Source organism: Chiloscyllium punctatum, chromosome 18, assembly GCF_047496795.1.
Source record: "Chiloscyllium punctatum isolate Juve2018m chromosome 18, sChiPun1.3, whole genome shotgun sequence".
In the NCBI taxonomy this organism is placed as follows: Eukaryota; Metazoa; Chordata; class Chondrichthyes; order Orectolobiformes; family Hemiscylliidae; genus Chiloscyllium; species Chiloscyllium punctatum.
This window is the reverse complement of record NC_092756.1, coordinates 67,964,268-67,980,312: the sequence shown is the minus strand read 5'-3', so window position 1 is coordinate 67,980,312 and position 16,045 is coordinate 67,964,268. Positions and strand designations below refer to the sequence as shown.

The following is a 16,045-nucleotide window of genomic DNA, read 5'->3' as shown; positions in this document are numbered from 1 at the left end:
GTGGTGTGTCCCACCTCTCTAGGTCTTGGCTTCTTTGGTGGGGGTACTGTCATTTCCGGTTCATTTTTTCAAGGGAAGGTAGATAGGATCTAAATCGATGTGATTATTGATGGAGTTTTGGTTAGAGGGCCGTACCTCTAAGAATTCTTGCATGTGTCTTTGTATTGCCTGTCTTAGGATGTGTGTGTTGTCCCAGTCAAAGTGGTGTCCTTCTTTGTCTGTATGTATGGAAGCTAGTGATAGTGGGTCGTGTCTTTTGCTGACTAGTTGGTGTTCATGTATCCTGGTGGCAAGTTTCCTGCTTGTTTGTCTGATGTAGTGTTTTTCTCCAGTTCTTGCATGGTATCATGTAAATGAAATTGGAATTGCTGGTAGTATCTAATGGATTCTTTAGGTTCATTAGTCACTGTTAAAGGTGTTGGTAGATTTGTGGTCTACCATGATGCCAAGGGGTCTGAGTAGTCTGGAAGTCTTTTCTGATATCTCTTTGATGTAAGGTAATGTGGCTACAGTTTTTGGTTGCGTTGTGTCTGCTTGTTTGGGTTTGTATCTGAGGAATTGGAGGTTTGTGTTTATTAGGTACGCTATTTTTCTTGAAAACATTTTTCTTCTGTTTTTTGTAGTTATACAGTCATAGAGTCATAGGGATGTACAGTACGGAAACAGACACTTTGGTCCAACTTGACAATGGCGACCAGATATCCCAACCCAATCTAGTCCCACCTGCCAGCGCCCGGCCATATCCCTTCAAACCCTTCATATTCATAAAACCATCCAGATGCCTTTTAAATGTTGCAATTGTACCAGCCTCCACCACTTCCTCTGGCAGCTCACTCCATGCACGTACCACCCTCTGCATGAAAAAGTTGCCCCCACCCCAGGGAAGAGACTTTGTCTATTTATCCTATCCATGCCCCTCATAATTTTATCAACCTCTATAAGGTCACCCCTCAGCCTCCGATTCTCCAGGGAAAACAGCCCCAGCCTATTCAACCTCTCCCAATAGCTCAAATCCTCCAACCCTGGCCACATCCTTGTAAATCTTTTCTGAACCTTTTCAAGTTTAACAACATCTTTCCGATAGGAGGGAGACCAGATTGCTCACAATATTCCAACAGTGGCATCAGACTCAGACCCCTTGGCATCATGTTAGTCCAAAAGCCTACCACCATACTTAAACAGCGACTAAAGCACCTAAAAGATCCAATAGACACTACCAGTCATTTACAAGATACCATGCAAGAACTGTAAACAAAGTTACATAGGGCAAACTAGCAGGAAACTTGCCATCAGGATACACGAACACCAACCAGCCACCAAACGACATGACCCCCTATCACTAGTTTCCATGCATACAGACAAACAAGGACACACTTTGGCTGGAACAACACACACATATCCTAGGACAGGTGAAACAAAGACACGCAGGAGAATCTTAGAGGCATGGCATTCTAACCAGAACTCCATCAATAAACGCATCAATTTAGATCCTATCCACCTCTCCTTGAAATAAACTACCAGAAATGACATCACCCACCTTAAGAAGCCAAGACCTATAAATAGAGAGGTGGGACATATCACCATAGACTCTCACTGATGATCTTACCTAGTATGATGACGAAACGTCTGAAAACAAACCTTCAAGTTCAGTGAGCTAACTTATATACATATGTTGTGAATATTGATTTCCTTCAGTTTTTCGTGAGACATGGTTTCCCATGCACACTATCTCAAATGAGTTCTTGCCTCTCCAAATGCCTGTAGATCTTGTCCACCAGAATCCCCTCTAACAACTTACCCACCAGGAACATTATGTCTGTAATTCCCAAGCGTTTCCCTGTAGCCTTTCTTAAATAATGGAACAACATTAGCCACCCTCCAAACGTGGCTGTCAATGATACAAATATCTCTGCTCGTGGCCCCGTAATTTCCTCCCTAGCCTCCCACAAAGTCCTGGGATACACTTCATCAGGTATTGGGCATTTACCTAACTTTTTGCATCTTAAAACTTCCAGCACCTCCTCTTCTGTAGTATGGACACTCTTCAATATCACTATTTATTTCCCAAGTTCCCTAGCATCCATACTTTTCTCAATGGTAAATACTGACAAGAAATATTCATTTCGGATTTCACCCATCTCTTGTGGCTCTGCACATAGATGACCTTGTTGATCTTTAAAAGGCCCTATTCTCTCCCAGATTACTTCTTTACCCTTTGTGTACTTGTAGAATCTCTTTGGATTCTCCTTTACCTTATCTGCCAAAGCCATCTTATGTCCTTTTTAACCTTCCTGATTTCACTCTTAAATGTGCTCCAATATCCTGTATACTCCTCAAGGAATTCACTCAATCCCAGCTGCCTATCCACGTCATATGCCTCCTTTTTCAAGACCAGGGCATCAATAGCTCTGGTCATCCTGTGCTCTCTACTCCTGCCAGCCTTACCCTTCACTCACAGGAACATACTAGCCCCGAACCCTCATTAACTCCCTTTTGAAAGCCTCCCTGTTACCAGGCGTCCCTTTGCCTGCAACCAGCCTTCTCCAATCAACTCTTGAAAGTTTCTAAGTCTAAGGTCTTCACCTGACAAAGGAGCAATGCTCTGAAAGTTTGTGATTTCAATTAAACCTATTGGACTATAACCTGGTGTCGTGTGACTTCTGACTTTGTCTCTATTATAAACACAGGCACTACTAATCTCTATAATAATTACAGGAATATCCTAAAGTATCTGTACCAAAGATACTCTGTGCCAAAGATGGCACTAAGAAGTGACATTACAAACTTTTCACTGCTCTCATTTGATGCATATACCAATAAAGGCTATTCTAAATTCTATTCCAGATTCTAGGAATTGCAATTCTCTATAAACATACAGTAAGATCTAATTTCTGTATTGTACACAGGGATTGCTTTTTTTTATATATTACCGTGGGCTGCTTTTCAATATGATATAGACAGGGACTACTATTCTCTATGATATATTCAGGAAAATCTGTTCTCTATAATATACACAGGGAATGCTTAACCCTATAATATGAATAGGGACTGCTATTCCCTGTATTATTGACAGCTACTGTTATTCTCTATAATATACAGAGGCCGCAATTGTCCATGATACATACAAGAAGTTTTGTTTGTTACAAATACACTTGCACTCCTATTCTATATCAGAGTGATGGACAGGATTCCAGCAGAGATTTTCAAACTTGGAGGGGTAGAGTTTATCCATCTCCATCAACTGTTCTTGAAAATCTAGGACAAAGAAGAAATCACTGCCAATCTCAGGGATGCTGCCATTGCCATTGTCGTCAAGTAATGAGACAAAGTAGACTGTGGAAACTACTGAGGACTCTCCTGCTCTCTATCACCCAAAGGACTGATCTGAATCCATGATAGCCGCCTTTCCCCAGTCTCCCAAAAAATTCATCCTGAAAACCAGTTTCCTTTCATTTTCCCTTAATATATGCAGGCCTTCCTATTCTTCCTAATTGACAGAGGAGATCCTATTCTCTACAATATGTTTTCAAAACGTTTCTTTAGCTTCAATGATTGAAACAATTGCTCAAACAACACTTCTTTCTTCTTTTGCAAATTCTTCAAATGTCTAACTTATTTTGTTGCTTAATCGAGAAACATCAGGTACAACTTCATAAGGATTGAGCAGTGATCCTTTAATGCCTTCAAAGTCTATGTTTTGGTTTTCTGACAAACTGGTATGCACATTCCGTAGCAGTACCCACCAAGACACTGTAACAGTAAACTCCAAATATCTTTCTGCCACTTCATCCTCAGAGATGCCTCTTCAAATGAGTCAAAGCGTCTTCTAACTCCATCCTTTGTAAATTAAAGCACAAAGTTCAAATTTTTTATTAAATCAAATACCACATTGGAATCAGAATCATCCTCTGAGCTATTAACTCTCTTCATTTACCCCAACCGTTGTGAAATTCTGCAGTGCAGTTTGTGTAGCTGGTACCAATCAAGTGGTCTGCTTTGTCCTCAATGGTGTCACACTTCTTGAGTGTTAAGGAGCTGCACCCTTTCAGAAAAGTGGGGATGATTCCATCACACTCCTGACTTGAGCCTTATAGATGGTGGACAGGCTTTGGGGAGACAGGAAGTGATTTACTAACCCTATTGCTATAATCCTAGCCTCTGACCTTGCTCTTGTAGCACCTATGTTTGTGTGGTAAGTCTAGTTGAGTTGCTGGTTAATGATAACCCAAAGGACGTTGATAGTGAGGGATTCAGTAGTGGTAATGCTATTGAATGTCAAGGGATGGTGGCTAGATTATCTCTTACATGAGAGGCATGGCATGAATGTTACTTGTCACATGTCACCCCCGAGGGATTTGACTGTCCCTAATTCAGCTTTGCTTTTCCAAATGCACATAAATCCTATCCCTAAGAATTCTCACCAATAGCTTCCCAACCACTGATGCGAGACTCACATATTTCCTGGCCTTTAATTTCCTGGCTTATCCCTATTTTCTTCCTTGAACAAAGGAACAACATTAACTACTCGCCAATCATCTGGGACCTGGCAGGAAGAGTTTAATTCAGATAAATGCGAGGTGCTGCATTTTGGGAAAGCAAATCTTAGCAGGACTTATACACTTAATGATAAGGTCCTGGGGAGTATTGTTGAACAAAGAGACCTTGGAGTGCAGGTTCATAGCTCCTTGAAAGTGCAGTCACAAGTAGATAGGACAGTGAAGAAGGTGTTTGGTATGCTTTCCTTTATTAGTCAGAGTATTGAGTACAGGAGTTGGGAGGTCATGTTGCGGTTGTACAGGACATTGGTTAGGCCACTGTTGGAATATTGCATGCAATTCTGGTCTCCTTCCTATTGGAAAGATGTTTTGAAACTTGAAAGGGTTCAGAAAAGATTTACAAGGATATTGCCAGGGTTAGACGATTTGAATTGTAGGGAGAGGCTGAACAGGCTGTTTTCCCTGGAGCATCGGAGGCTGAGGGGTGACCTTATAAAGGTTTACAAAAGTATGAGGGACATGGATACGGTAAATAGACAAAGTCTTTTCCCAGGGATTGGGGAGTACAGAACTAGAGGTCATAGGTTTAGGGTGAGAGGGAAAGGTATAAAAGAGACCTAAGGGGCAACTGTTTCACACTGAGGGTGGTCTGTGTATGGAATGAGCTGCCAGAGGAAGTGGTGGAGGCTGGTACAATTACAATATTTAAGAGGCATCTGGATGGGTATATGAATCGGAAGGGTTTGGAGGGATACGGGCCAGGTGCTGGCAGGTGGGACTAGATTGGGTTGGGATATCTGGTCAGCATGGATGGGTTGTACCGAAGGGTCTGTTTCCATACTGTATATTTCTATGACTCTATGACCTCTCCAGTGGCTAGTGAGGATACAAAGATCTTGATCAAGGCTCCAGCGATCTCCTCTCTTGGCTCTCTCAATAACCTGGGGGCAATCGTGGATAGGCCTGATGCCAGAGTGAAATTTGATTTGACAGATCATAAGTTTATTTTTGTGGTTTAATCAGGTAGTGATCGGGAACTTAACATATTCATAAAGGTTATCAGCGCTGGGGAAAGTGGAGTATCATGCTGGAACCAATGTTTTCGAGGTAGGGAGGGTTTTAACAAACCAATGAGATAGTGTCAAGCCAGGGAAACAATATGCGAATATGGGAAGTAAAAGTTAGAGAAGATGGGAAGAGACACAGAGAATACACAATAATCAATGTTACAAAGATAGAAAAAAAGCACAAAACTAATGGCTCTGTATTTGAATGTAAATAGCATTTATAACAAAGTAAACAAGTGTACTTTGAAGTAAAAAAATTGGATCCAATAACCATTACAGAGACATGGCTACAAATGACAGGATTGGGTCCTGAAGATTGAGGAATATCTGACATTGAAGAAGAATAGGAAGCTGGGTAAAGACAGAGAAGCAGCAGTGTGAATCAGGAATGGTATTGGTGCCATAGTTAGAGATAACCTTGTTCAGGAGATCAGGATTTAGGTGGACATGAGGAATAGCAAGGGAAAGAACAAAGGGAAAGTACTTGGGATGATGTAAGGTCCCCTGACAGTAACCACAATGTGGGACAATGGAGACAAAAAGAAATATTGGGTGTTTGTGATAGAGGGACCACAATAATAACTGGAAAAATCAGATGACACTGATAGACTGGATGAGGTTTTCCCTGATTCTCTAACTCTGCTTTTAATCAGAAAGGGAATGAAAGGTTACGGGGAAAAGCTGGGAAAGTGAAAGTCATGGGTTATCAGACCAGCCATGAATGATGGAGCAGACTTACTAAGCTCAATAGCTTACTTCTGTTCTTATGTCTAGTGGTCTTAAACAGAGCAGCACATTCTGGAACCAACCATAGTGCATGTTTTACTCTACTTGGTATTGTGTAATGTGACAGTACTAAATAATTACCTCAAAGTAAAGGCACCTCCAGGTAACAGCATCATAACATGATTGAATTTTACTTTCAGTTTGAGTGAGAGGAGTGGTTCTAAGACTATTATTTTAAACTTAAATGAAGAAATGAAAGCCAAACCAGCTGAAATGAAGCAAGATAAAGGGCTGCAAATGCATCAACAGCGATGCAATGGCAGACACATAAGTGGATATTTCAGAACACTCAAAATGTTGCAACTATTAAGAAAAATTCTGAGGAGATGACTCATCATCTGTGGTTAACTAAAGGAATTCAGGAAAGCATTAAACTTAAATCATATAATTGACGAAAGCTGACCAGCTGATCGATATTTTTTTAGATTAGATTGCCTACAGTGAGGAAACAGGCTATTTGGCCCAACTAGTCCACACTGACCCTCCGAAGAGTAACCCACCCAGCCCCAATCCCTTACCCAATATTTACCACAGACTCATGCATGATTGGACAGAATATAAAGAATGGCAGAGGAAGGGTTAATCAGGAGGAATAAATTAGACTATGAAACGAAGCTAGCTAGGAATGTAAAAACAGACAGCAAGAGTTTCTATAGATATTTATCATGGAAAAGAGCATGTAAAGTGAGTGTTTGTCCTGTAAAGAGTGAGAATAGGGATTCAGTAGTAGATAATAATGAATAAAATTAACCAATACTTTGTTTCTATCTTTGTTATAGAAACTAATCCCCGTAATGGCTATAATTCAGGAGGTGGAAGGGAGAGAAGAATTGGTTAGATTATAATCACGAGAAAAGTCATACTGAGCAAACTGATGGAGTTGTGGGCTAACAGATTCCTGGGTTCTGATTGACTTCGCACTCGGGTCTTGAAGTTCTGGCTAAAAGTAGCATTTTATGGAAGGGTTCCATCTGTCTAAAAGACAGCAAATCAAAAGTGACTTGATTGAGTGGTTAGGATCCTGAATGGTCTTGACAAGGTGGAAGAGGTAATGGTGTTTCTTCTTGTGGATCAATCCAGAAATTAGGGGGCACGGTTTTAAAATTAGGCAGTGTCTTTTTAGGACAGAGATGAGGTGAAATCCTTTCTTTCACAAGCCTGTGGAACTTCGAAACAGTTTTTCTCAGAAGATCGTGGATGTGGGATTAATGAATATTTTTAAGATGGGTTGATTTTTGTTAGACAAGGCAATCAAAGGTGTTCGGGGTAGATGGGAATGTGGAATTCAAAACACAAACCAATTAGCCATGATCTTTTTGAATGGCAGAGTAGATTTGAGGGGCCATATCTGCTCCTGGTTTGTATGGTGTTATATAAGATCTGGATCATGATGAAATCAACCCATCAGGCTAACGTGATGCAGCAACAAAAATGACTAGTCTCATGTTTTGCTGGCATGAGACTGTATGTACTATATTACTCCAGATTTAATTTTTTAAATGTGTTATCTGTCTTTGAAGTATTCTAAGCTCTCGCCAGGACTTCAATCCATCATTCTGATGAAGGGTTACAGAGCTAAAACATTAACTCTGTTTCTACTCTCCATAGATACTGCTGAATTAGCTATTTCGGCAGTTATTAATGTTCACAATAAAGTGGACAAATCAATTTATGGGCAAAATGATAGAGATCCGTGGGAGATGTTCAAAAAGGAACTGTATTTGGTATGGTATGCGTTTATACAGAATTGTACTTTCAGTGAAGGTAAGTGCCAGTGAGAAAGGAAGAGCTGAAGAGGAGGACAGTGGCTAAGAAAGTTATGGGTGGTTTCAAATTGAAAGAAAATGCTTAACATTCTGTGAAAATTCAATGTAGGTGACTAACTGGAGGAAATTTTACAAACCAGGAAACAGTGCTAAAACGATGAAAAGGGCAAAATTAGATTAAGAGACAAACTAGCAAGAAATATAAAATTAGACTATAAAACATTCTACAACTACATAAACAAGGAAAGTCTAGCAAAATTGAGCTTAATCAAGTAAAGGGTCTTCATTTTAAGGCAGAGGTGATAGAGATTGAGTTGTTGGTGTGGACTCTTCCCCAAAGGCACATAACTGGAGTTGTGACCAAAACCAGATCAATCATGATCTTATTGAATGGTGGAGCAGGCTCGAGTGGCCAAAAAGGCCAAACATTGCTCCTATTTCTTCTTACCTTGTGGTGTTACAATTGGTGCCTGACATGAACTCAACTATAACTCAACCTGCATTTCTTAATAAAATTAAATCATAGTAATTGAATTAACAACTTGGATTGGTTCCGATGTAATCCCATTTAGCCTCACAGACATGGGAATGAATCCAGCAGCAGCTGGTTTATGTTCACGTTGTAAGCAGATTCTCTTCAGTGGGACTTGGAGCATTTCACAGAACTACAGAGATTCTCAGAATGAGCTTTTCCCTTTGCATGAATTCCTTTTGCTTTGGTTGGAAGCAGTAATGAGTCGGCATTTCTGAACCTCGCTTCTCCCAAGGTTCAAGTCTCTGTTAGAGCAGTATTTATGTTCACTCTCTTCCTGCAGGGCTCCCGCCCTATTTCTCCATCCAAAGAGTTTTAGGGGACCTGGCTGAACTGAATGTGAGGAAGCACAAAGACAGATTGAAAGAAACCCCAGGGCAGAGTGCAAACCTGAACGGAGGCAGGAGGATTTACTTAACAAATCCAAAAATTGCAAAGAAAAAAAATCAAAGAGTGACATAACAGCAGAGCAGGTAAGTGAGCCTTTGATGAGTGTTACTGTTCTGTCACTGTAAATGGATGTGGGACTGCATATTCACAGGTCCTGCAGAACCTAATGTTGAAAGACTGATGTACACATTCATTACAGATACATGAAGGGTAGCACAAAGGTTACTCGAGAACTTCACAAAACACTAGCTCAGGGACATAGATAGAGTTAATAGACAAGGTCTTTTCCCTGGGAGGGGGAGTCCAGAACTAGAGGGATTGGTTTAGGGTGAGAGGGGAAAGATTTCAAAGGGATCTAAGGGGCAACTTTTTCACGCAGAGGGTGGTACGTGTATGGAATGAGCTGCCAGAGGATGTGGTGGAGGCTGGTACACTTACAACATTTAAAAGGCATCTGGATGGGTATATGAATAGGAAGGGTTTGGAGGGATATGAGCCAAGTGCTGGCAAATGGGATTAGATTAATTTAGGATATCTGGTCGGCATGGACGGGTTGGATTGAAGGGGCTACCTTTGTGCTGTACATCTCTATGACTCTAGACAGCAGCTCGCATATTTCATACAGGAAGGATAACACTGTACTGTTTATGGTAGCAGATTTACAAGGATGTTTCCAGCATGGGTTAATTCTAGAGATGAGGAAAGGATCATTTTCTTTGGGTGAGATTGAATGGAGGTGAATGGAGGAGTAGAGATTTCAGGGGCATTGGGGAGAATGTCTTGTTTTAACTTGGAAGACAGTGCTGGAGAAGACCATTGAGGCAGACACACCCATCACATTGAAAAAGCATCTGGCAATACATTTGAGATACTGCAATGCATAGAGCTACAGAGTAAGAGTTGAAGCTGTGACTGGGCAGAAAGGCTCTGTTTTGGCCAGAATAGAGATGGTCAACTTCTGAGAGTCGAACTATACCAACTCCCTGCTCCCCACCCACACAATGCTGCGAGGTCAGGGTGAGCAAACCCCTGTAGCTCTGTAGCAGCCAATTATCTGTCAATGCCTGGAGGAGGTGGAGGTTCACTCATTTGGGACAGGAAGGCCCTCTCAGGGAGCTGTTGATTAATCAGAGGCTGGCAACTCTCATCAGGTCAACACGGTGGCACAGTGGTTAGCACTGTTGCCTCACAGCGCCAGAGACCCGGGTTCAATTCCCGCCTCAGGCGACTGACTGTATGGGGTTTGCACATTCTCCCTGTGTCTGCGTGGGTTTTCTCTGGGTGCTCCAGTTTCATCCCACAGTCCAAAGATGTGCAGGTTAGGTGGATTGGCCATGGTAAAATTGCCCACAGTGTTAGGTGAAGGGGTAAAATGTAGGGGAATGGGTTTGGGTGGGTTGCACTTCAGCGGGTTGGTGTGGACTTGTTGGGCCGAAGGGCCTGTTTCCACACTGTAAGTAATCTAATCAGTGCCAGGAATACCAGTGGCAATGGTCAGTACTTCACTCCGAGAGAGTAGGCACAAGGTACAGCTGTTTGTAAAGGCTTGGGGTTAGGGTCAGGGGTTACAAAGGGCCAGGCTTTGAGATTCCATTGGTGAGGGAAACTTGGGATTAACCTCGGGGGTGTTCCCTTCCATGGGCACTGGGAACCAGATCCTTCCCAGCATCAGAGTAAATTCCAATCTGGTTGTTGGTGAAGGGATGGGGTCTCCCAATTAAAACCAGATGGCTATGAAATGATCCTGTTCATTGTGTATTACCTGCAGATCCCATCTCTCACAATCATCTGACCCTGAAGGAAGCTGCCCATGATTAAAGTTCATGCTGTTGGTCACCATGCCCCTTGTAGGTAATGGTGAGGTTAGGTAGACAGTTGGGCACAACATCCTGGGCACCCACCTTAACTTATGGGACCATCCACCCAGTTTCTTGCCTATGGTGGCCAGTCAAATTTGTCCCTGTTATCTATGTTCTGAGTCAAAGGGAGAAACATAGACACTGCTCGAGTAACCAGCAAGCACCACATGACTGTTCAGGTGTCAGACCTTGAATGGCCAACCGAAATCATCCCACTTATTAAACTATCACAAAACCCTGTAGGCACTGAAAATCAGAATCTGAAACTGGAAATTTGAGAAATAGTCAGTAGGTTCGACAGTGTCCAAGAGAAGACAAACTGTTTGACTGTTCAGATCAATGACCCGAATGTCAGTTCAAAATCAAAGGCATTGTGAGAAAGTGAAATGGATGAGTCATAGTGTCATAGAGGTGTACAGCACGGAAACAGACCCTTCGGTCAAAACCGTCCATGCCGACCAGATATCCCAACCCAATCTAGACCCACCTGCCAGCACCCAGCCCATATCCCTCCAAACCCTTCCGATTCATGTACCCACCCAAATGCCTCTTAAATGTTGCAATTATACCAGCCTCCACCACTTCGTTTGGTAGCTCATTCCATACACGCACCTACCTCTGTGTGAAAATGTTGCCCCTTAGGTCTCTTTTATATCTTTCCCCTCTCACCCTAAACCTACACCCTCTAGTCCTGAACTCCCCAACCCCAGGGAAAAGACTTTGCCTATTTACCCTATCCATGCCCCTCATAATTTTGTAAACCTCTATAAGGTCACCCCGCAGCCTCTGACGCTCCAGGGAAAACAGCCCCAGCCTGTTCAGCCTCTCCCTATAGCTCAAATCCTCCAACCCTGGCAACATCCTTGTAAATCGTTTCTGAACCCTTTCAAGTTTCACAACATCTTTCCGATAGGAAGGAGACCAGAATTGCATGCAATATTCCAACAGTGGCCTAACCAGTGTCCTGTACAGCCACAACATAACCTCCCAACTCCTATACACAATACTCTGACCAATAAAGGAAAGCATAAGAATGATTTTGGGATAGTGTGGGGGGGGATGAGCTGAGAATAGTTCACAGGTCGGCACAACATTGAGGACTGAAGGGCCTGTTCTGTGTTGCAGTGTTCTATGTTCTATGTTCTATACCAAACACCTTCTTCACTATCCTATCTACCTGCGACTCCACTTTCAAGGCGCTCTGAACCTGCACTCCAAGGTCTCTTTGTTCAGCAACACTCCCCGGGACCTTACCATTAAGTGTATAAGTCCTGCTAAGATTTGCTTTCCCAAATTGCAGCACCTCGCATTTATCTGAATTAAACTCCATCTGCCACTTCTCAGCCCATTGGCCCATCTGGTCCAGATCCTGTTGTAATCGGAGGTAACCCTCTTCGCTGTCCACTACACCTCCAATTTTGGTGTCATCTGCAAACTTACTAACTGTATCTCTTATGCTCGCATCCAAAACATTTATGTAAATGACAAAAAGTAGAGGACCCAGCACCGATCCTTGTGGCACTCCACTGGTCACAGGCCTCCAGTCTGAAAAACAACCCTCCATCACCACCCTCTGTCTTCTACCTTTGAGCTAGTTCTGTATCCAAATAGTTAGTTCTCCCTGTATTCCATGAGATCTAACCTTGCCAATCAGTCTCCCATGGGGAACCTTGTCCAATGCCTTACTGAAGTCCACATAGATCACATCTACTGCCCTGCCCTCATCAATCAGCTTTGTTACTTCCTCAAAAAACTCAATCAAGTTTGTGAGACATGATTTCCCAAGCACCAAACCATGTTGACTATCCCTAATCAGTCCTTGCATTTCCAAATACATGTACATCCTCTCCCTCAGGATTCCCTCCAACAACTTGCCCACTACCGAGGTCAGGCTCACTGGTCTATAGTTCCCTGGCATGTCCTTACCTTCTTAAACAGTGGCACCACGTTTGCCAACCTCCAGTCTTCTGGCACCTCACCTGTGACTATCGATGATACAAATATCTCAGCAAGAGGCCCAGCAATCACTTTCCATAGAGTTCTAAGGTACACTTGATCAGGTCCTGGGGATTTATCCACTTTTATGCGTTTCAAGATATCCAGCACTTCCTCCTCTGTAATCTGGACATTTTGCAATATGTCACCAAGATGAGGGTGGGAAAAGAGGAAAAGAAAAAGGCCAGAAGGCAGAAGAGATTAGATATCAAATATGTTGGTGGTACAGGACTGGTGGGACAGACAACAATGAAATGAGAGCTGTGGTTAGAGGTGGTATGAATGGCAGAATGATGGACAGCTGATCACTGGAAGGAAACTCAAACGAAAATTGAGAGTAAAAATAAAACTGAGTAAGAAACAGAAGCAAAACTGGGACAGAGGTTACAGCCTGAAGTTGTTGAATTGTGTGGAGAGTGCAAAAGCTTGTGAAGGACCCAATTAGAAACTGCCGATAGAATCCCTATAAAGTGAAAGCAGGCCATTCACCCATCGAGTCCACACTGACCCACCGAAAAGCATCCCACCCAGACTCACCCTATCCCTATAACCCTACATTTTTCATGGCTAATCCATCTAACCTATACATCCCTGAACGCCGTGGGCTATTTTAGCCTGGCCAATCCACCTAACTTGTACTTCTTTGGACTGGGGGAGGAAACCAGAGCACCCAGAGGAAACCCAGGCAGACATGGGGAGAATGTGGAAACTCCACACAGACAGTCACCCGAGAGTGGAACCAACCTCTGATCCATGGTGCCGTGAGGTAGCAGTGCTAACTACAGACCCATCGCCGTGCCACAGTCCCTCAGACTTACATTGAGTTTTGTTAGAACAATGGATCAGTCTGAGTTTGTGTTTGATTTATTGTCATCACATATATCGAGATACAGTGAAAAGTGTTGTTTTGTGTGCTTTACAGGCAGATTGTACCATACAAAGTGAACCAGGGTAGCAGAGCAGACTGCATAATACAGTGTTGTAGCTGCAGAGAAGGTGCAGAGAGAGAGAGAGAGATCAACATTAACATCTGAGAGGTCCATTTAAAAGTTTGATAACAGTGAGGAAGAAGCTGTTTTTGAATCTGTTCATATGTGTATTCAAACTTTTATATCTTCTGCCTGTCAGGAAACAGAATCAGGGTCTTTGATTACGTCAAATGCTTTCTCGAGGCAGTGGGAAGTATAGACGTAGTCAATGGATGGAAGGCTGGTTAGTGTGATGGACTGGGCTGTGTTCATGACTCTCTGTAGTTTCTTGTGGTCTTGGGAAGAGTAGTTCCCAACCCATGCTGTGATACATCCTGATAAGACGCTTTCTATTGTGTATCTATCAAAATTGGTAAAAGCCTTTGAGGACATGTGGGATTTCCTTAGTCTCCTGAGGAAGTAGAGACTTTCTTAGAATAAAGTTGAAAATCACACAACACCAGATTATAGTCCAACAGGTTTATTTGGAAATACAAGCTTTCGAAGTGCTGCTCCTTGTTAGCTAATGGGACAGGATCATAGGACACAGAATTAGAATACAGGAAAGTGATAAAGGGCTTGGTGTCATGGTGCAATGATAACGATCTCTCAATGTTGGCAAAACAAAAGAACTGCCCAATGACTTCAGGAAGAAAGCAGGAGGACACACCCTCATCTACATAATTGGAGGGGAGGTGGAGAGCATCAAGTTCCTCGGAGTGACAATAACCGACAACCGGTCTTGCACTTCCCACGTAGATGCGATGGTCAAGAAGGCACAACAACTCATCTCCTTCCTCAGGCAGCTCAGGAAATTCAGCATGTCCATAAAGACCCTCACCAACTTTTAGGGATGCACCATTGAGATCATACTGTCCAGATGCATAACAGCCTAATGCTTCACCCAGACCATAAAAAAGCTACAGAAAGTTATGTGCACAGCCCAGAGCTGGGAAGCCAAGCACCCATCTATGGACTCCATTTACACTTCTCATTGCTGTGGAAAGGCTGTCAACATCATCAAAGAACACCTCCCACCCCAGTAATGCTCTCCTACAACCTCAGGCAGAAAATCCAGAAGCTTGAACACAAGCACGCTTTCCTTTATTGGTCAGAGTATTGAATACAGGAGTTGGGGGGGGGGGGGGGGGGGGTCATGTTGCGGCTGTACAGGACATTGGTCAGGCTACTGTTGGAATATTGTGTGAAATTCTAATCTCCTTCCTATCAGAAAAATGTTGTGAAACTTGAAAAGGTTCAGAAAAGATTTACAAGGATGTTGCCAGGGTTGGAGGATCTGAGCTACAGGGAGAGGCTGAACAGGCTGAGGCTGTTTTCCCTGGAGTGTCGGAGGCTGAGGGGTGACCTCATAGAGGTTTACAAAATTATGAGGGGCATGGATAGGGTAAATAGACAAAATCTTTTCCCTGGGGTCAGGGAGTCCAGAACTACAGGGCATAGGTTTAGGGTGAGAGGGGCAAGATATAAAAGAGACTTAAGGGGCAACTTTTTCATGCAGAGGGTGGTACGTGTTTGGAATGAGTTGCCAGAGGATGTGGTGGAGGCTGGTACAATTGCAACATTTAAGAGGCATTTGGATGGTTACATGAATAGGAAGGGTTTGGAGGGATATGGGCCGGGTGCTGGCAGGTGGGACTAGATTGGGTTGGGATATCTGGTCGGCATGGACTGGTTGGACCGTAGGGTCTGTTTCCATGCTGTACATCTCTATGACTCTATGAACAGCTTCTTCCCTGCTGTTACTAAACTGCTGAATGGACTCTCTAACATCAAATAATGTTAATCTTGCTAATTTTGATCTGTGGAGTTGTAACCTTGCATGCCTCACTCTGTCTAAGCATCCTATGTATTTCTTGTTTGCTATGATCTGTCTGTATTGCTCACAAAACAAAGTTTGTCACTGTACATAGGTACATGTGACTACAATAAATCAAATCAAACATCAAATCTCAAGCATCATATTGGCATGGATAGACCAGGACAGGTTGTTGGTGATTATCAATCCCAGGAACTTGACAGTGTTGATCGTTTTCACCTCAGCTCCATTGATGCAGATATGCCCTCTACTGCACTTCCTGAGATCAATGAGCAGCTCCGTCATTTTGCTGACATTGATGGAGAGATTGTTGTCTTTACACCATTCAGCTAAGTACTCAATCTCTTTC

The 16,045-nt window shown here is 42.9% G+C and overlaps 1 protein-coding gene across 1 annotated transcript in view; it reads left to right on the top strand.

The window, feature by feature from the left end:
• The first annotated feature begins 9,071 nt into the window (after positions 1-9,071).
• Positions 9,072-16,045, top strand: part of LOC140489161 (ATP-sensitive inward rectifier potassium channel 12-like) — a 45,719-nt gene continuing 38,745 nt past the window's right edge. The window contains exon 1 of the mRNA XM_072588393.1: positions 9,072-9,120. The gene's annotated coding sequence lies outside the window, so the exon portion shown is untranslated. The remainder of the gene's footprint in view (positions 9,121-16,045) is intronic.